General features: G+C 38.1%; 1 long non-coding RNA gene across 9 annotated transcripts in view; it reads left to right on the plus strand.

The window, feature by feature from the left end:
- The window catches only part of LOC102118671 (uncharacterized), a 135,803-nt gene that overhangs the window by 845 nt on the left and 112,442 nt on the right, over positions 1 to 22,516 (plus strand). The gene's annotated exons all lie outside the window — the stretch shown is intronic.

The raw sequence follows: 22,516 nt of genomic DNA on the forward strand, positions 1-22,516 counted from the left end.
AGGAGAATGTTTGTTGAATGAATGAAAAGTTATTTGCTATATGAAACAGCAATAAATATATCATCTGGGTCACTGACTTACGTACCGCCGTTGCTTTAGTTAGGTCTAATATCCCATTTAAATTAAAATATTGGACTATACTGTACTCTATTATATGTTGAGTCAGATTTCTCCCAGTCATAATAGAAGAACTACTGTAAGTTACGTTAATACTTGGAAGCCACTTGGGTACCCTTTAGTGCAAAGAGACTGTGCTGATTGAATTTCCGCTCACATAGCTTCTGTAAGTCTTAACTCCACTCCCAAGGAGTACTTTGAGCCTTAGGAAACCCTGGCTCTCTGGATTCTCTTTCTCGTGGGATGGGCTAATGATGGGGGTAGGGTGGGAGTAGAGCAATTATTTTTTGCCAACTCCAACCACCGCAGGAAGACGCCGGCTACAGAGGTCAAGTTTCTCTTGTTTACTGGCCGTGGACATTTCTGTTGCGTAGTTCTTTTGTTTTCTCTGGGTGTAATCTCTGTTGCACATGGAGTTCAGACAATGTAGATGACCCTGTCGTCCACGGACAGAGTTCTCCTTCAAGACATTGTTGTCCCTCACTGGGCCAAAGTCCCATTTTAGTACGAGAGAGAGAAAAACAAAAAAAAGAAACAATGGAGACAAATTTAGACACTGATGGGAAAAGAAAAGCAGTGCACTGTCCACCCCAGCCCTTTGAAGCTACACCCACCAGGCCATTTCCTTTCACCTTCTCAGGGATTCCCAGCGATGCAGAAGCGCTTGTGTGTGCCAAAGCAGAGGGCAGATGATTCACGTGTAGCTGACCCTTGCCACATTAAGTTCATGTCCCAGGAGATCCTTCTAAAAAAACTACACTCCACGTTTCCAAACAGAAGCAAGATTAATCTCTCCGTTAAAATCTAGACGGGATCATTATCAGCTTTATTTTCCCACCCACGCCTGGCCAGCATTAAACCCTGCGCCAGATGCATCTTAGCACATTCCACATTCACCAGCCTGCATCCTCTGACGGGGGATAAAGTGGCCTCTGCTGAGCCCATTTTTCACTTCTTGGTCCCATTCTGAAGGAGCCGCTTCATCTCATGTATTCGTGTGCTCTCTGCTCCCCCAACTGTAGACAATGTAAATGGACTCGGTGACGGGAGGAGGCATTTATCAGCATGTAAGATCCATGAGGGGGTTTGAAGGTATCCGTGCTGTGTACTATTTATGCTGGGATGTCTGCGTCTACTGTAGAGGCCTAGATAGTAAACGTAACAAGCACTAAGAGTGCAATCTCCTCTTGCACTGTCTTGTTAATGAGCTGTGAAACTAGACAGATGCGGCCGTAAATACATAATACTATTTCACATGGGAAGAATGTCTGGTTTGACATCATCTATCACATCACTGGAAGGTCTCTTTTTAGCAGGTCACGGAGTGTCATGGTAAAGTGTTTAATAATTACTTACATATTTAGTGGGAAATTCCTTATAGGTGCATATCATTGGCGTAATCACAAATATCATATACATTCCATTTTCAAGCAGTTTTAAAATCTCATACACAGGATCTATGCAGGTGTATAAGGCACAGTTATTTGACCATCTATATGTACTAATAACCTATATTTTACTTAATTTAAGTGGATGCAACTTCTGGAGCACAACTTTTCAACCTGCAAGCTTTTCTTCTAGCTTCAGTTCCTGGTGGTGTCACTTCCCTCCATTATTTCTCCCCTGAAGTCTCCACTTTTTAACCTTATAAGAAAGGGAATGTGACGGGCAGCAGAGAGGAGAAAAGTAGGTAGCAATCAGAGGTATGTGATTGAAGGAGGGAATTGTGAGACCAGGGCTGAGAAAAAGAAATCCAATGTTGACTCATTTCTTTTTAATCCTGAATGAAAATGCAGCTGGCTTATTGTAAATGAGCATGCAGTTACCATGTCTGAAATGGTTTCAATAGAGAGAAAATAAAGGGATGCATGCCAAGGCGCAAGTGCACACTCTTGCATGGCTTTTTTATAATTTGCCTAAAATACGACTTTCTGGTTTCCCAAAATACACTATCCCACCAAAGACCTAGACATCTTTTGCCACAGAACTTCACACATTTCATTTGATAGGTATTCAAAACACTATAGGATGAAAACTAGAATTTTTAACCTTTGAATCTTTCCATTTCTCTCTCCTCAATAACTTGTGCAGCCTTTATGTGGTTCTGGCCTAACAGAATCTCACCAGGACAGCTCAGAGCTCGCTGCGCTCAGCAATGCCTGTCATCCAGGTCAGCCCTACTCTCCTACATGTCTTCCTCTGCACCCTCCTCCCCCGGCCCATCTCATTTCCTATCTCTTTTCTTCCTTACCTTCCCCTTGCTATGTTTCTCTCCTTGGTTTGTATTCAACCCTGTAAGTGGTAATTGCACTATTTGGTGCTGAATTTTTAGGATTCAAATTGGAAATGAGGAGGTTGTGTCATGGTATATGAAGCAGAATGATGCCGTGCAGCAAAATTAGGGGAGGCAACGTAGAGGGGGTTCCAAATAGACAAGGAATTGATACTGGATGTTCTTTATATTCCCTAAGGGACTGACTAAAGACTTCATAAAGGTAAAAACGATTACATATTAAACTTTTTATTGTCTGTTGTTTCAATGTCATGCCTTCCTATTTACTTAGCGAACATATGGCCAGTTCGGTGACCTCTCTTGCTCGTGGTAGGAGGCATACAACCTGGGGCAAGAGCCTGTATTTGGTCCCTTGTCTAAATTGTCTCCTTAATCATGGGGCTTCATCATCACAGGACCAGACAGAGCTGTCTGTGAAAGACTGGGAAGGAGAGCTTCAAACAGAGTTTCTCAACCTCAGGCGCTAGTGACATGGGGCTGATCATTCTTGACTGTGGAGTGTCCTATGCACTGGTGGATGTTCAGCAGCAACCCTGACATCTACCCACTAGATGCTGTAGAATTCACCACCCACGCCCACCGTGTGAGAATCGCAAGTGTCTCCCTACATTGCCAAATGTACCCAAGGCGGGAAAATCAGACCCCATTTGAGAAGCACTGGGTTAGGATCTTATAGCAATCATGACCTTCTTCCCATTTCTTTACTACATCACATTGTTCTGCTTCAGAGCATTTGAACCACCACTTCCTCGTCCTGGACTTAGCTTCCCCAGAGCTTTATACACCTCACTTCCTGAAATTGTTCTGTTCAAAAGTCACCTCAAAAGATGGTGGGGAGATCTTCCCCAAACATCCCTTCTTAAATAATGTGTTCTACCCTCAACTGTTCTACCTTCTTTCTCTCCTTAAACTACAGCGTTTATTCCTACGTGCATTTATCTTATATTCTTATTTGTTTGTGTTGGCTTCACTTACTAGAACTTAAACTCCTCAAGAGCTGAAACTTTAACTTGTTCACAGTGTGTTCTGTGTAATTCCTGGCATGCAGAATGTGGTCTGCATATTTGTTGAATAAATGAATGACTGTTGAATTGGGGCCACCAATCCTGCTGCAGACAAATCCAGAATCTGAGCCTGCCTGTTGGGGAGAAGCACGTGAGGGAATGTGCTCATGTCCAAGGCTCGAGTGCCCACAAACCTTTCAGTTTCTATTCATTTATCATTGGTTAATACTATGAATGTTTCCCACCATGGAAGATTTATTTAAAAAAAATAGGTTCTCACATTCATTGTGAATAAGTGTTTGGTATTGAATCTTTCTTTCCCGTGGAAAAGAACATTGTGACACCATTGTTGTTCCCTTTTCCTTTTCTAAATCATTATCAAGATGTTAACGGAAGTGATGCTAGTCATTCAACCCATGATTCCGTCCCTGAGTCAAATTTCAGATCTTTAATTTTAAGAAATTATATGTTACCTAATTTTAATATATTATACACATATAATTTTTTAAATTAAAATAATGCATGTACACATTGTTTTCTTTGCTTTGCTTTTTCTTATTGAGCTGGTTTCTACCCTGGAAGGAAATGAACTGTCGAAACAAACTGGTGCCAAATGTGCTGGAACTGTGTTTACTTGCATCAAGAGTATCCTTCTCATAGAGGAACTATGGTTTTGCAAAGAGCCTCAACATCTGTGTGGACCCTAGGGCACAGGAGTTCAAACTGTTGAAATGTCACATTCCCAGAGTGGAACAGGCAGTGGATTCAGGTCCCCTTGGAGCATTTATCATCTAGGTGCCGCCCTTACTGTCCCTTGAAGGAAGTATGGCTTTATGGTCAGAGAGAAGATCTATAGGTCAGTCAAGCTGGGTTCAGATACAGCCTCCATCATCCACTAACTGTGTTACCTTGGTAAAGACGCCAAATTTCTAGGCCTCAGTTTCCTCATCCATGAAATGAAAATAGATAGTTGTATCTGCCATGCAGGATTGTTGGGTTATTAAAGGAGATCATCCACATGAAGCCCAGGAACAGTGCCTGCAGTATGGAAAGTGTTTTAAACTGGCAATTTTTGTTGTTGTTTTAATGCAGTTTAATTCCAGTTCTGAGCGAGAGAAATCCTGCCAGTACTGGCTGGGAATATTTTCTGGTTCGACTATGCTCAGTTCTGGCCTATTCTATGTAGGAAATGGGAGAAAACAATGAGTTCTCATTTTTTATTTAAAAATAATATTTATCTTACTCCTCATTTATATAAGTAGTATTTATTCATTATAGAAAATTTGAGAAATGAAGAGAAAAAATGAACTGTAAATTTTCAACATTTATGTGTTGAATTTAGTGATGTCTTTGTGTGTGTGTGTGTGTGTGTGTGTGTGTGTGGTGTGTTTATAAGCATGGAGAAATAAAGTTAACAAACCTATATATCCTTAACAAAACCTCATTTATTTGTTTATTTTTTACATTATTATTAGCTGTTTTGTAAACACACACACACACACACACACACACACACACACACACACGAATACAAAATAAATCACTCCTGTCCTACAATCCCGAGGCCACACGGTCAGGATTTTTCCCACACATAAGTTTTAGATTTGTTTTGAAATCTAATTTTTGTATTGTGAATTTTTTCATTTGCAAAAGAAATTAACCAGTGGAAATGGATAAAATGCAGAGAATTGCCCCAAGTGACATTGCAAGAACTCATATATGGGGTACTAGTGAGATGAACTGCAGCTTGTAATGAGACAGTACTGGGTTCTAATACTCCCTCCAATGCTGACTGATGGTATTTAACCTCACCAAACCTCAGTGTTTATATTGGTGAAACAGGGACAATAATGGATCAATTACATAGATTACATATCTAAACCAGGTAAAGTGCCCTGCTTAAGCCGAATGCACAAGATGACCTTGCTTGTATTGGTTGCTCCACTTTCCTGCTACATTCAGGGTCCGCAGCCTGGCAGCAAACCCCAATGGGCTTGTGCCTCATCAGCAGAGTCCACTCCTTCACCCTCGTGATTTCCAAGGGAGTCTTGGAGGGGTGCTTCCAAATGTTATGGTGAAATTCTGAATTTGGGGGTCCCCAGATATGCATATTACCTGCATAAGAGCTGAGAACACGAAATTGGTGATCTATAACTCAGAGTGAGAAGGAGTAGGGTGGTTGGCGATTTCTAAGTTGCTGGAAAATGAAGGTGTAAGGCTGAGCTCACTATTTATTACAGCTACTGACTGGAAACCAGAGCTGAGGTTTTGTTGACCTCCCAGAGTCAACAGCTCCAACCCTGCCCTTTATTGAATTTTCTGTATTGGAGTCTTTCACTTATTTTTTTAAGATCTGTTCTTTTTATTTTAATTATTATTATTACTTTGGAGATGGGCGGGGGGGTGGTCTCACTATGTTGCCCAGGCTGGTCTCGAACTCCTGGGCTCAAGTGATCCTCCCACCTTGGCCTCCTGAGTAGCTGTGACTACAAGCACATGCCACTTGTGTTAGTCCATTCTCACACTGCTGTAAAGAATTGCCTGAGACTGGGTAATTTATACAGAAAAGAGGCTTAATTGGCTCACAGTTCCACATTTTTGGGGAGGCCTCAGGAAACTTATAATCATGGCAGAAGGCAAAGGTGAAGCAGTCATCTTCTTCACAGGATGGCAGGATGGAGTGAGTGCAAGCAGGGGAAATGCCAGACGCTTATAAAATCATCAGGTCTCGTGGGAACTCACTCACTATCATGAGAAATGCATTGGGGAAACCGCCCTCATGACCCAGTTACCTCCACCTGGTCCCACCCTTGACGTGGGGATTATGGAGATTATAGTTATGGATGAGATTTGGGTGGGGACACAGAACCAAACCATATCACCATTGCACCCTGGCCCTGGGTCTCTCATTTAAATAAATCAGATTCTTTCGCTTAAAAAAAAAAATAAGTTCAGAAATAACAGCTGTAAACAATATTATTGTTATAAAGAATTTCAAAAACTTGAAAACATTTCTTATGTGAACTGTTTAATAACGTTCATGGATATTGTCCTCTTCTGAGTCCTTAGATGATGTTCCAATATGCTGTCTGCCTGGTACTTTTTTATAGATCCCATTAGAGTTCACCCCTGCTTTCTACTTTAATATCATTTGTGTGTGTGTTTTAGTATATTTCTTTTTTAAAGAAGGGTGGCTTTAACTATACCTGGTGTTTTCCAGCATTTATGTGATTGGCTTTTTTAGTTTTCTCCCTTTAGCTTCTTTAATAATGCCAATGGACACTTTGGACAAAAATATGAGACATATGTTTTTGGAAAAAAGTTGTGTGGTATAGGAGAAAATTTCATACATGAATACTCTGAAAAAAGCGTGGTAGCATCCTATGACACCATCTCAATTCTGTAATATTTAGTGCTGTCTCACACGTACAGTACACATGCATCTTGTACTTTACAGATGCAAGTACTCAGTAAATTGGCTTTTTGGACAGAATGAATTAATCATATCATTATAGAGTGGGATTTTGACTGACTCACATGTTGTTTCATAGACTACTCAGCATTTTTCAAATTTTCTATAATGAATATGCAGAATTGTTGGAAAAGAATACGATTTTACAGAGATCGTTTCCAATTCCCCAAATAATTTCTAATTCCCCCAATAATAATATTTGGGGAAACAATTCTAATTCCCCAAATAATAATATTTGGGGAAATAATTCTAATTCCCCAAATAATTAAATCAAACCTACATTTCTTAGAAATCATGTCTGTTTCATTCATGGAACTATGCTTTTCATAACACCTAAGTTCTTTGCCTCATAGCTGCTTAAGGTCTTTGCTAGATTAGAAACAACTAGAGGTCAGAAATGAAATCTTCTACTCTTATTAAATTACCCCCACTTAAGAGATGTTCAGAAATGTCAGGTGACCTACTCAGCTGTGTCAGAATGAGAACAAAGATGATCAAGTATTAATAAATAGCTCTTCCCTCTACCCATCCAATTTATAGTATCTGTTGAAATCAATCCTCTACTATAATATGAAAAAACAAAAAAATTACAAAATCCACTTTGACCAAGCTCTTATTAAATTGATAGTGGTGATATTGATGTGGTAAAAGTTTTAACCATGAAAAGAAGTAATGATCTGATTTTTTTCATCAGGACACTAAAATACATACAATTCTGGCATTTCTGACGTTTAATTCACAGAATGTTATTTGTATGCTATAGCTAGATAATAAATAATTAAACCAACTTTGATATATGCCTGTACAACATAATTAATTAAATGCCATTTAACCTCGAAATATGTTTTTTTCTCCTTAGGTCCTGTCTTGATGCCTAAAATTCTTACCAAATTAAGGCAACATTTTTGGGGTTAAACTCATCATCTGTAGTAGGCTAATAGACTGCTATTAAAATGCAAATACGGTTCATGAGACGGGAACCATTAATACATTAGCTTCTACTAATATCTTAAACTTGATACAAGTATCAGATTAGTTCATGGACAAGCCAAGAGCAACACTGTGAGCATAGGGAAAAGAAAAGACACATTTTAATGGCACCATAGAAGGAATCTGGGACACAGAGAGATTGCTATAGCTCAGATGTGGTTGGAGAATTCTGGGTAACCAAGGGTCCGCATAGACCTCTGGTTGGTTAGAGATCTCAGAACGCTTAGGTTCCAGAGCCTGAAGATAGTTTTCTCATTAAGAGGCATCATTGACTCCCCGTAGGCGGAGAGATGCACACACATTTCTGTCTTGCTACAGAGCAGCCTGTTTCACAATTCCATGTTGTTACCACTGTTCTCTTTTTTGGAATAGAACTGGTCCATTGTGGAAAGTACCAGAGACAGGGCTACGTGGTCAGTGTTTTTTCTGAAGCCCAAGAAATGCAAAGTGTTAACAGGAGTAGGCGGAGTCTCTGAGTCCCAGGGCTGCTTTCTGCACCTAGTGAGAGAACAGTAATACTCCTCACTCCTCCTTACACACAAGGAAAATTCCTCCTGGAAGAACAGGAGGTGCACCAATTTGCTAATATACAGCTACCAGTAATGTTAACAATACTCTCCAAGTAATGAAGTAAGATAATATGACCAAACTGAAACCTCAAATGAACTCCCAAGAAAAGATGTTCACGTGTCAGAGAGAAGCTGAAAGTTCTTGTGAGAGCAACTTGGCAGAGTCTGAAGTGTACACAGAAGAGCTGAAGGTGCTTCTTAAAAGAACAATGCTAGTTGGGGAGATGGAAGCACAAAGGAGGTTTTAAACATCAAGTGATTCTGAGAAAGCATCAGAGGAAAGAAAAAGCATTTTGAATAAAATAGAATACTTAGACACATACTAACTGAAATGCCCAGTCGAGGGGCAGATGAGAGTCACAGCTCCCACTCCCAAATGCAACTTCATCACAAAATCACACCTGAGACAGCAATGGGGAAATGACAGTTAACCAACCAATCTTCTAACATCTGCCCTGCAGGGAGCTGTATACTTTCTTTTGTATTCTTCACTTTGGGTTACTCTTAAATCAAATTCAGTGTTTCAGCTATTGCTAAGATGCTGGACATATTGTCTGGCAAATGAACGGGTCCTTTGCCAAGTAACTGGAGCTCACTCTTGCTAAAGGAAGAACATTGTTCACTAAAATAGTTTGTCTTTTGATGCCAAAGGAAATCGAATTGTAATCAAGGGCTGAGAACGGACTGAAGTCATCAAGGCTGTCTTGCTTCAGATTTGGCAAACTTACATGTTCCCAGGCTTATGAAATATAATTTATGTTTACAAAAGGGAGAGGCTTCATTACACTGGAAATTTGTTTTAAATAATGCCGAAGTGAACCACGGATGGAACGGCCAGCATCAAAATCCACGGTGGCTCCCATGGATCACTAGGATATACCGGGCAGCACAGATAAGCAGGAATTTAGGTTTTGTTGAAAGGACCCAACAAAGAGAGAAGGTCTCTGAGTAAATTATGAAGGCTTACTATTAATATCACCATGTTGAACTATCTCAGAGACGCCACTGTGGGTTCTTGTTTTTGTTTGTCTGCCTTGGCTCTTATTTTTGTTTTGAAGGCGATGGGTATAAGAGTATATAGAGTGAGAGGGCACACACTTTTATTTGTAGATCCATGATTTCCTTGCATTGCCCTAATGATTTATTCAAATTACAAGTAAATATCATTTAATTCACACGCCAAGGTTTTGAAGTTACACTTGCTACATTTGAGGAACCCAGAATTAAGGCTTATACGGTTAAATAATTTTCCCAAAGTCTCCCAGCTAGTAGGTTACAGAGACAAGATGCAAGTCCAGGTTCTCTAGAGCCAAAAGCGATACTCTTTCCGCTATGTTCCCTGTGCTATGCTTGATGTAAAGGTCAAGGAAGGAAAAAAATCGAGTGAAAATAGTTTATACCTACCACTGAGTTTTCCTCGAGAGCTGTCATGTCCAGAAAGGCCACTTTTGCCCTTATAAAGCAGAGAACTGAGGCAATTTATTCACTGCCTCCAAATAATCTTTCTCAGCCCTGTCTTTTGGGGAGCATAGGGCATTAGGTTGACCTCAATCATCTGCAGGATACTGCTCCATTTTCCTTTGCCTTCTAGACATGGCCATAAGCAATAATAGTGACAGCAGTGCTTTGAACCAAATAACACAGCGAGTCAAGCAATTGGTCTTGACTAGATAAGGCTTTGGAATATGCAAATTTAGAGACCATCCTCCAGGTCTGGTAACTAAATTCCTGTACATGGTAAGAACAGAGAATGTAAAACACACAGAGTAACAAGAATTTCTTCTCACTTGCTATATACAGAGGAGAAGGCATTTTCCAGATGTTAGTGATGAATCCAGTGATATCTAATTTTTTAAGTATTTATTTTTGTTTAAAAAATAGCATTCATCTTTGTCTAAATGAAAAATGATGGAGATGATTTTTTTCTTTCATCTTTTAAAAATGATAACCGATTGGCCTCTAAATCTTTTAAGTTATTGTAATATTCATCAAAGTGATAAAAAAAGGTTAACTAATGCAATTATTAGATTATATGGAAGTCACAAGGTATGCTACAAGCTTGAACTTATCAGCTCCAGTTTTATTTATTTCTTTTAATTTAACTAGATTTCATTCAGCACTGTCCCACACTTGCAGACACAATTCACTAAGCTAAGAAAAGACAACAAAAAATGCCTTAAGGACTAACGGGTCAGGATGTTTTGGTTTAACGTCATAACAAGTTTCTATATGGAGCCGTTTTGCTCGTTGGCACGGAGTCATGGGTGTCCAGTGCAGGCTGCCATAAAACTCAGTCGTTTACATAAGCGTCTGACTGCCAAGCTGTCCTCTGCCTTTCACCCGGCAGCTTTGGAATATTTTGGTTAACAGAGCCAATGCACTTTCCTCCACATAAAGGGAATTACGATTCCACTGGAGGCTCAAAGAGCAAAATTAAAGTCATCAAAAAACTCTGATTCAAGTGGGCATTTTCCTTGAAAATGTGAAACACGCTTTGATTCACCCCCATCTCTTGCTGAGGGTGCTACAGAGGAGATGCGTTTGGCTCTCTATCCCAGAAGACTCTTTTAGGTTGGTTAATTCCGCCCTCCACAAAAACAAGGGGATGCAGTTTTTTGGCAGAAGGAGGTGAGAAGAACATGAAAAGTAGAGCACGGAATTTAAGCAGGAATTCTCTGCAGCTGTTGTCAAATGGAATAAAAACAGTGTCACAAACAAGGCAACTAAGGAAGCAGAGGTTAAACGTGAAAGAGTCCAAACGGGTGATGGTCGGAGGGATGCCTAGGTAAAACCGGAACCACCCAGCTTCCTTCTGAGGGACACCTCTGACCCCTCCTGTCAGAGTAGGTCCTGGATCATGACTGCTGGCCTTTGATCAAACAACAGCATCCTCTGAGCACGCACACCCCTCTGCCAGGCCTGGCCGCTTCTTGGAGAAGAAGATGAGTAATTTTTCCCTAATGATGGAAACATTCTCTCCATGTCTTCTTTCAAAGTTTATGGACAATGATTGCGTTTTATGATAATGAGAACAAAGTGCATGGCTGTGAATGTGAGGAGTATTTTTCCCCTTAGCAAAACAATTGTTTTACACCTTTCCATGTGCTGCATCCTCAGGAAAGATACTTTGGCATAGATTTCCCCAAAAAATTCTTTATTCAGATAAACTTTAATAATAGAAGAGCATACTTGGGGAAAAAAAAAAAAAAAAGAAAAAACCTCACTGTTTATGGAAGTCCTTTAACAGCTTTAACGTCTAATGAAGAAAGAGCCAGGAAACTCTCCCATGACAAGCAGTTATTTGCTAGGACTGTTTTTATTTGAGTTTATTAAATAAAGATTAGCCCTATAATCCCAAAATGTCCCCACATTTAAGCTGCTGGTTGTTTCCCATTAGACAGGCAGTAGTGCGATCGTGGTTTTACTGGATAATGCTATGATTATATATTTTAAAATACAGCATAGTATCATTATTGTTTGTATTCACAATCAGCACCTGCAGCCATAACCTGTGTCTTATAATGATTAGAATTCAAACAGTTACAACAGCACTTCCTTTGAATCATGATCTAATACGAGAAACAATACAGGGCAAATAAATAGATTTCCTCCTCTTGGGCGACTTGAATATTCCCCATTGTGTGTGTCTTCACTGGGATTGAAAACGGGGAAGCATTTGACAAAAGGTTTCTCTCACTTCCAGATGAGAAGTCTCTTTCTCACAATTCTTTGTCTCTCAGATAAGTTAATAAACTTTTCCCCCTTTTCAACTGAGACCATGACTAAGTTCAGAGGGCCTCACCACCTAAGTGCGCAACAATTGTTGGAGTGGTGAGTGGAGTTCCGGACTGGTGGGGATCCCTTGGAAATGTCAGTGTGCTATTTTCATAGAATGGATTGGTTCATTTCGGCATCTGTGGTTGACCGAAAAGATGAAAGTCGAGGGCCAAGATATGGACTTTGTGTATTGTTACTGGGCCACTGAGAAATAAGAGCGTCAAATGAGTTCTGTTTTCTGTTTGGCCTGCAAGGGAAACCTTCCTGCCCTCCTTCCTGAGCTCAGAGGAGAGACGAGTTTTCAGGAATCCCTCCCCAGGGTTTCCCTGTGTACTCTGTGCATGGTGGAAGTGGAGAAGAGTGATCCAGCTTCCTTCAGTGGGACCCTCCTCACCCATCCTGATGGGTAGATAGAAGATGCCGCCACAGGGGCTGCCCTGGGACAGAGCCAAGGAGAACATTGACTCATTCATCATGTGCAGACCTTTGCAGAAGATGCCGATGTGTTCAAGGCATGCTCCTTCATGTAAGGAGTGACATCACTGCCTAATTTAAACTCATTCCGGGCCTAAATGACCTCATCACAGAAAGGCGATTGTCTTGGCTCCTACTACATGGCACGATTCTTTTCCTGAACATCCCTGATCATACACCATGCCCTCCCTCATCCCTGACTTTGTTATTTCCCCCTACACCTAGAACACATTTGACAAACACTAATTCCATTTTCTTGTGAAGGCAAGTTAATCTTCAGACTCTCAGTGTCTTCATCCCTAAAGCAAAGGGTTATCTGTGCTGCTGCTGCTGCTGCTGCTATTTCCCTCATGGGTGTCTGGAGGGGAGCTGAAATGAAAGGGTGGAGGTATCTGGATCCCAGGACTGCTTCTTTTTATCTCCCCTACGTACTGCTAAAATTGCTTTTGAAAAATGGGCCCCACTGCTTTTAAATTACTGAACTAGATAGTATCGCAGGCTTCTTTGGCTATAAAATTCTGTGATTCTAGCATTCCTGGGAGTGAGGATTCAAACTGACCTGCAAGGTTATCCTAAGGCAGTCAGCCTTCAAAGCCCTCAGCACTGCCTCCCTAACCCTTGTGAGAACTTCCATGGGACATCCAGGGTCATCTGACATCTGACTTCATTCTAGCTTGCAGCCTTATCTTTTCAAACGGCTTGACAATGTAGTCAAACTAGACCCTCTCTAAGTTTCAAATCAACTGGTACTTTCTGCTCTAGGTCTTTGTTGATACTATACTCTGCTCAAAATCATATCCATCCTACAAAATTCATCTCAAAAACTAAATATTACATCTACCACACTTACCATATTTTGCTATGTGGGATTCTTGTTTGTTTGTTTTCTGGGTGAACAATTCAGGAGCTGTGAGTACATTCACAGCCTTATGCAACCATCACCACTATCTAATTCCAGAACATTTTCATCACCCTAGAAAGAAATCCTGGGCCCATTAGTAATCACTTCCCATTCTCCCCTCTACCCTGCCTCTGGCCACCACTAACCTACTTTCTGTCTCTGCGAATTTGTCTATTTTGGACATTTCATATAAATGGAATTATACAATGTGTGACCATATGTAAGGATTTTCTCACTTATCATGATGTAAACTTTGAAAAAGTTTCATCCATGTTGTTGCATGGATAAATGCTTTATTTTTAAAATTGATCCCATTTTATTGTATGAATAGACAGTATTTTATTTGTTCATTTATCAGATATTTGGGTTATTTTTAATTTCTGGCTATTGTGAATAATGCTGCTCTGAATATCCATTCTGTGAACATATATTTTTGATTCTCTTGGGTGTCTAAGAGTGGAATTGCTGGGTTATGTGGTACCTATGTTTAAGTTTTTGGGGAACTGTCAAACTCTTTTCCACAGTTGCTGAACCATTTTACATCCCCACCAGGAATGACAGAGAGTTCTGATTTTTGTACATCCCTGACAACACTTTTTATTCTCCATCTTTTGATGTTAGTCATCATAGGGGGTGCCAAGTGGTAATACATTGTGATTTGATTTGCATTTCCCTAATGAATACTGATGAGCATCTCTTCACGTACTTAATAGGCTAGTTGCATATCTTCTTTGGAGAAATGTCTGTTCATATCTTTTGGCCATTTTAAATTGGGTTATTTGTATTTTTATTGTTGAGTCATAAAGTTCTTTACGTATTCTCCGTGAAAGAAACTTATCAGGGTTAGGTCTCATGTACAGATATGTTCTCCCATTGTCTGATTCATATTTTCACTTTCTTCATAAAGTTATTTGATACACAAAAGTATTTAATTTTGATGAAATCTAACTGATCCTTTCTTTTGTTGCCTATGCTTTGGTGTTATATCTAAGAAACCATTGCCTAATCCAAGTTCATGAAGATTTAAGCTTATAAGTTTTCTTCAAAGAGTTTCATAATTTATGTCTTACATTTATGTGTTTGACTTGAGTTAAATTTTTTAATATCATACAGAGATCCAACTTTATTATCTAGAATGTGGACATATGGTTATCATAGCATCATTTATTGAAAAGATTTTGTTCCACATTGAATATTCTTGGCACCCTTGTTGATAATCAATTAATTACAAATATAAGTGTTTATCTTTGGGTTGAATTCTTTTCCATTGATTTATATGTCTATCCTTATGCCAATACCTCAACTATCTTAATTACTATACCTCTGTATTACATTATGAATTTGAGAAATGTGAGCGCTCCAACTTTGTTCTTTGTTTTCAAGATTGTTTTGGCTATCGTGGTTGTCTTGCATTTCCATGTGAATTTCAGGATCAGTTTGTCAATTTGTACCAAAAAAAACCAGCTGGGATTTTGATAAGCACTGTGTTGAATTTGTAGATCAAGTAGGGGAGATTTGCATTCTTAACTATATTGTCATTTGATTCATAAACATGGTATGTATTTCTATTTATTTAGATATTTTATGATATCTTTCAATAATGTTTTATAGCTTTTAGTGTATAAAGTCTTGCACTTAGTTAAATTTACTTCTAGGTATTTTATTGTTTTGACGGTGTTTGAAGTGGAATACCATTGATCCTTAAACAACATGGGTTTGAACAGCGTGGGTCCACTTGTACTCAGATTTTTTTTCAACAAATACAGTTGGCATTGACAGGTTTGTCTCTATATTGACAGGTTTTTGTCTCCACAACCAAACACATTGAAAATACAGTATTCATGTGATGTGAAACCCATGTATATGAAGGGCCTATTTTTTTTATATCCATGGGTTCTGCAAGACCACTGCAGGACTTGAATTTGTGTGGATTTTAATATTCACTGGCAGTCCTGGAACCAATCTCCTGCAGATACCAAGGGACAACTGCAGTTTTCTTAATTTCACTTTCAGATTGTTCACTGTTAGTGTATATAAATACAATTCTTACTTGTATATTGATCTTGTGACTTACAAACTAGCTGGTCTCATTTATTAGTTCTCATGATCATTTTACCTCTTTCTTTCCAATCTGGATGCCTTTTTAAATCTTCCTGCCTAATTTTGCTGGCTAACACCTCCAGGACAATGTGGATTAAATGTGGCAAGAGTAGGCATCTTTGTCTTATTTTTCATCTAAGTGATAAATCTTTAATTTGTTCATAATTAAGTACAATGTCATCTGTCTTTTTTTGTAGTTGTCCTTTATCAGGTTGTGGAAGTTTTCTTCTGTTCCTCTTTGTTAAATGTTTTGTCATGGGAGAAACTGTCCAGTGCTTTTTCTGCTTGTGTGCTTTTTTCGTCTTTTATTCTGTAATATATTACTTTGATATTTATATGTTGAACTAACCTTGCATTCCTGGCATATATTTCATTTTTTCATGGTGCATAATCCCTTTAATGTGGTGCTGAATTGCTTTTGTAAGTATGCTATTGAGGACTGTTGTGTCTATGTTTATAATGGATGCTAGAGTGTGATTCTCTTTTCTTGTCATATCTTTGTCTGATTTTATTATTAGGGTAATATTGGCCTTAGAGAATAATTGGGATGTTTTCTTTATTATTATTTTTCAGAAGATTTTTGTAAAGGATTGGTATTAATTCTTCTTTAAATATTTGGTAGGATTCACCAGTGAAGATATCTGGGCTTGCACTTTTCAAGTGCAAAATTTCAAGGGAAGAAGTGAATGTACATGCTTCAAGGGAAGTATTGGAATTTCTAATTCAATCTCTTTACTTGTTATAGATCTATTCAAATTTTCAATTTCTTTAGTGATGTTTGGTAGTTTATATCTTTCTAGTAATTTGTCAGTTCTGTTTAGTTGCCTGATATGTTTGGCATACAGCAGTCCATAATATTCTCTTATAATCTCTTGTATTTCTGTAAAGTCGGTAGTAATGACTTTTTAATTTTTTTGTCCTTGGTTTTAATTATTTGATTCTTATCTCTGTTTTCTTTGTTAGACTAGCTAAAGGGTTGCTAATTTTGTTGCTCTTTTCAAAGTACCAATTTTTGCTTTTATTGATTTTTTATATTTTTTTCTGTACAGTCATTTACTTCTGCTGTAACTGTTACTATTTCCATTTTTAAGTTTCCTATTATTTTACTAGAGTGAAAGGTTTTAATGTTTACATGAGATTTTTAATCTCTTTTAATGTAAGTATTTATTGCTATAAATTTTCTTCTAAACTTTGGCTGCAGCCTATAAATTTTGATGTCTTCATTTTCATTCTTCTAAAAGCATTTTATAATTTCACTTATGATTTCCTCTTTGACCAGCTGGTTATTTAGAAATATGTAGTTTAACTTTCGCATACTTGTGAATTCCCCAAATTTCCTTCTGCTATTTATTTCTAATTTCATTCAATTGTGTTTGGAGAGTATACTTTGCATGATTTCAAACATTTTAAAATTATCAAGACTTTTTTTTATGACTGAACATATTACACATGCACTTGAAAAAAGTGTGTATTGTGCTGTTATTCAGTAGACTCTTGTATGGAAGTCTTTTAGGTTTAGTTGGGCTGTAGAGTTTTTAAAATCTAGTATTTCATTGTTGACCTTCTGTCTAGTTCTTCTATCTGTTATTGAAGTCTTAAAATTATTTTTGAATGTTTATTTGTTCTTTGAAATCTATTAATTTTTACTTCATGTATTTTGAGGCTCTGAGGTGCAGGTATGTTTATAATTATTTTCTTGATGTATTGACCCCTTTATCATAAGTTTTCTCTTCCTGTAGTATCAATTTTTAAGGCTATTTTGGATTAAACACACACTCCACCTCTTTTTGGTTAGTGTTTACATGGTATATACTTTTCTATTATTTTAATTTCCACATCTTTGGTTTTTTTAATCTAATGCGTGTCTCTTGAAGACAGGGTATAGTTAGATCACTTTTTAAAAATTAATTTTGCCTATCTCTGCCTTTTGACTAGTATTTAATCCATTTTCATTTAGTGCAATGACTAATAAGATAGAATTAATGCCTTCTTGTATTAGTTTTCTAGGGCTGCCATAAGAAAACGTCACAGACTGGATGGCTTAAACAACACAAATTTATCTTCCTAGAGTTCTGGTTGCTAGAAATTCAAGGCAAAGATGTGGGTAGATTTGGTTTCTTCTGAGGCCAATCTTTTTGACTTGCAGATGACCATCTTCTCTGTGTCCTCACATGGTCTTTCTTTCTGCATACACATCCTGATGTCTCCTTTGTGTTTTCAATTTTTTTCTTTTTATAAAGATACCAATTAGATTGGGTTATGAGAGCCTATCCTAATTGCCTCATTTTAATGTAATCTTTTTTTTAAAGCCATATCTCCTAATACTGACATACTGAGGGTTAGCATTTCAACATAGAATATTTTCAGGGAACCAGATTCATTGACATTTTGCTGTTTTTTTTTTTTTTCTCTATATATGTGATGTCTGTTTTGTTCCTTGATTCCTCCATTACTAGCTTTTTTAATGTTAAGTAGATATTTTGTACTATTAATTCTTTTGTCATGTTTATTACATTTTTGAGTTATTTTCATAGTGGTTTCCTGGGGATGACAATTTATTTCTCAGTTTATAGCAGTCTAGTTCAGGTTAATAATTTAATTTCAATTGTATGCAAATGATATCATTACACTATGTAAACACATCGACATAGTTTTGTAATTATTGCTTTAGGCAATTGTCTTTAAAATCATATGGGAGAAAAGAAAAGTTATAAATAAAAATAGATTTATATTGTCTTTTATATTTACCTATGAGTTACCGCTATTGTTGCTGGTGGTCTTTATTCCTAATATGGTTTTGAGTTACTGTATAGTGTCCTTTAATTTTAGCTTGAAGGATTCCCTTTATTATTTCTTGTAGAGCAGGTTTCTCCTTCATTTTTGGAAGAGAGTTTTATTGGATACAAAATTCTTGGTCAAAATTACTTTCCTTTCACCACTCTCTGGCTTCCATAGTTTCTGATGATAAACCCTGTTAATCTTATTGAGAATCTTTTATATTTGATGAGTCATTTCTTTTGTGCTGCTTTCAAAAGTCTGTTTTTGTCTTTGTCTTTCAAGAGTTGGATGGTTGAAATGATGTGTTTATATGTGGATGTTTTTAAATTTATTCTATTGAAATTTGTTTGCTTCCTGGATGTGTGTATTAATGTTTTTCATCAAATATGGGAAGTTTTTAGACATTATTTCTTCAAATTATTTTTTCCTGCCCATTTCTTATTCTTTTATTATTCTGGAACTCCCATTATGCATATGTTGGTAAGCTTTGTGATGCTGCACAGGTCTGTGAGACCCTGCTCATTTTTTTATTATTGTTTTTTCTCTCTGTTCTTGCTCTTCAGACCGGATAGTCTAATTGAACTATCTTCAAGTTTGCTGATTCTTTCTTCTGCCAGCTGAAATCCACTATTGAGCAGTTTAATACATTTTTCATTAAAGTTATTGTACTTCCCAGCTTCAGAATATCTACTTGGTTCATGTTTTTTTTTTTTTTTTAATTTCTCATAATTTTCTTTAGTTTTGTTGTTGTTGTTGTTTATTTGTTTTGAGACAGGGTCTCACTCTGTCACCCAGGCTGGAGTGCAGTGATGATGACAGCTCACTTCAGCCTAGACCTCCCGGGCTCAAGCGATCCTCCCACCTCAGCCTCCTGAGTAGCTGGGCGTACAGGTGTGTGTCATCATGTCCAGTTAATTTTTGTATTTTTTAGTAGAGATGAGGTTTTGCCATGCCGCCCAGGCTGGTCTTGAACTCCTGGGCTCAAGTGATCCTCTTGCCTTGGCATCCCAAAATGCTGGGATTACAGGCATGAGTCACCATGCCCAGTCTTCTTTAGTTTTTTTTGGACATGTTTTTATTCAGTTATTTGCTCATACTTATAAGCTGACTTAAAATTTTTGTCTAGTAAGTCCAACATCTGGGCTTCCTCAGGGAAGGTTTCTAATGATTGCTTTTTGAAAAATGTGTATGGGCCATAGTTTCCTGTTTCTTTGTGTGCCTTATAAATTTGTGTTGAAAACTTGGTATTTAAAATAATATAATGTTGCCAATCTGGAAATTGGAACCCCCCACCCCAGGGTTTGTTCTTGTTGTTGTTTGTTTAGTAACTTTCCTGGACTAATTCTTTAAAGTCCGTATCCTTTGTCATTTACAGCCACTGAAGTCTTCGCTTAGTTAGGTTAGTGTAAGCCAATAATTGGCTTCAGATTTTCCTAAAATGTTTTGAGCCAATAACGATCCCAGCCTTTGCCATGGGACTCTGTGTGCATATTGGGGCACGGCTTCAGCACTCCAGGAGGAAGGTCACCACTCTTTGAAAGCTTTTACTTTCTGTTTTGCAGGCTCTCAAGGTCCTCCAGAGGTGAGATATTAGGGCATTCTCAGGTCTTTCCCAAGTCTGCCCACTGTTCTGCGCACGCACATGGCCTTCCTCCTTCCCAGGAATATGCCAGAGTTTCTCAAAGTCTATGTACATCTCACTCACCAGGTTTTCCTTTAAGATTCTTCCTCAGAATGCTCATGATGTCTCCCTTGCCAGCAAACTATCACAAGGACAGAAAACCAATCGCCACATGTTCTCACTCATAGGTGGGAGTTGAACAATGAGAAGACTTGGACACAGGGCGGGGAACATCACACCCCGGGGTCTATTGGGAGATGGGGGCAGGGGGAGGGATAGCTTTAGGAGAAATACCTAAACCAACAAACCAACATGGCACATGTATACCTATGTAACAAACAATGCACATTGTGCACATGTACCCTAGAACTTAAAGTATAATAATAAAAAAAAAAGATTCTTCCTCATTTGCCCCAACCATATCACTGCTTAGGCAGCCATAATGTTAAGCAATTTCCAGTAACTATTTTCAGGAAATGTTCTGGAGAAGAGACTGCTTGCAGTGAGCTTGTTCTTATTGTCGAATAAAGATGAGCCTTGCATGCCAGTGTTCCCATGGAACTTGTAAATAGATTAAACATGGACAATGCTCTAGAAATGGGGCTTTGGGGATTAACTTCAAACCCTTTCTGCACTATCTAGTGGCTCGTAGGCTGCTGATTTTTGTGTCTAGTATGATTGCAAGGCTGTTAGTTTCCAAGGCTACTGTAGAGCTGGAGAGTAAAGGATAGAAGAGAAAGTAAAAATGTCACAAGGCACACTGTTTAGCTCACTGTTCAAGATTCAGTTGTTGTTATTAAACAAACATTTCTCAGATGGTTGCAAGTCTTTGGTTAACTTCTACAGTTCTAAAATGGTGATGTGGATCATTTTGTCAGTGTTCTCTTTGCTGTTACAGAGGAGAGGATTTTCCAAGGTCCTTATTCAGTATTCCTGAGGTGACTCTCCTTTGTCATATTCAATGTGTTTACGTTAGCTTGTTTCTACTAACTCACCCTATACATTAGTCCAGTGCTTTTTATCTTTTCTAAATGCCAAAGCAGCAATAGTGGATCTTTTGTGTTTCGAGTCTATACTGTTGGGACTTGGGGTATAAATCTCCTTGGTAGAGCTTCTTTGGCAAAGAATTAAGGGAGGAAAGCAGAATCCCACTGGAGTGCAAGCAGGTTTTGTCCTTGGCTTCAGCTCTGGAACTCACAGTTTTGGTACCTGATCAGTAATTAACTTTGGGCAGAAGCCTTGTGGATAATGTGACAGACAGACCATATTCTTCCTGACATAGCTGTAAGATCTGTTTGCTCTTTCAGCATCCCTCCATCAGAAAGAGTTCTCACATATGTGCATACACAGGGAGAATGAGCTCATTTGTGTTAAATGATGATATTGCTATTATAGTAATCAAATTAAAAGACAAATGAAGGCAAAAACTATTTAGTAATGGGAGTCAAGATGGCAAAAGAAATTCTCAAAGAATACTGCTCTATTATTTCTACATTTTAGCAATAACATGCAAACCCATATAGTGTTGTGCATGGGGATTGAATCTAATTAAAATGTGAAGAGCAATCCTCATGTTGTGTATTATGTAAGCCATAAATGACAATCAGAGGTGCCAGGAAAGCCATTCTCTCTCTCTTTTGCACAAGTTAAAGCATATAATGAGAAAAAAACAAAAGATTGAACTGATGTGTCTGTTTCCAAATTGCTTTACTAATATATGATTTATTGAGGACTTGAGTGTTAGCCTTTTGTATCTTGAGAAGTACTTACAATGGGAGAAATTAATTTGCTTATTTGCTATTTTTGTCTGTATGAGTGGAGAAAATAGTTGCATGTTACCAGAGATATACCAATTTTAATTCAAAATATTGGAGTAAAAATATTAAAAACTAAGTTTTATGTACCATCATTTATGGTTCTGATGAAATGACTTTTGCCCTGTGGTTCTTTAAAACCTGGAAAACATTTTTCTAAAGTAATTTACGTGTCTTTCTAATTTAAGGTGAATTGTCATATTAAAAACAGCAACAGCGAAAACACCTTGCCAGTACCTTCCAGCTTTAAATTTAGACACTTTTCAAGAACATGGATATGCACTGTTTTCTATACCACCTACTGGGAGCACCTGCTCAGTGTGGTGGCACCTTGCTATTCCAGGCACTGAGAGTGCAATAGCAAGCCACACTGTTCGTTTCCTCATGGAATTTTAACATACAGGAAGAAGCAGCAGGGCAAAAAAATGTATCGCAACAAGCTGTGCTCTCTGAGGGCTATTGTTTTGGAAAGACCCAGAAGTAAGCATGGTACAAAGGGTTGAGAAGGAAATACAGCAGGGTTTTCTACAGGAAAACACCTAAAAACCTAGATAGTTCCATGGGACGTGGGAAATTAGGCAGAGATGGAGCAGGCATGTTCCATGG

Source organism: Macaca fascicularis, chromosome 17, assembly GCF_037993035.2.
Source record: "Macaca fascicularis isolate 582-1 chromosome 17, T2T-MFA8v1.1".
In the NCBI taxonomy this organism is placed as follows: Eukaryota; Metazoa; Chordata; class Mammalia; order Primates; family Cercopithecidae; genus Macaca; species Macaca fascicularis.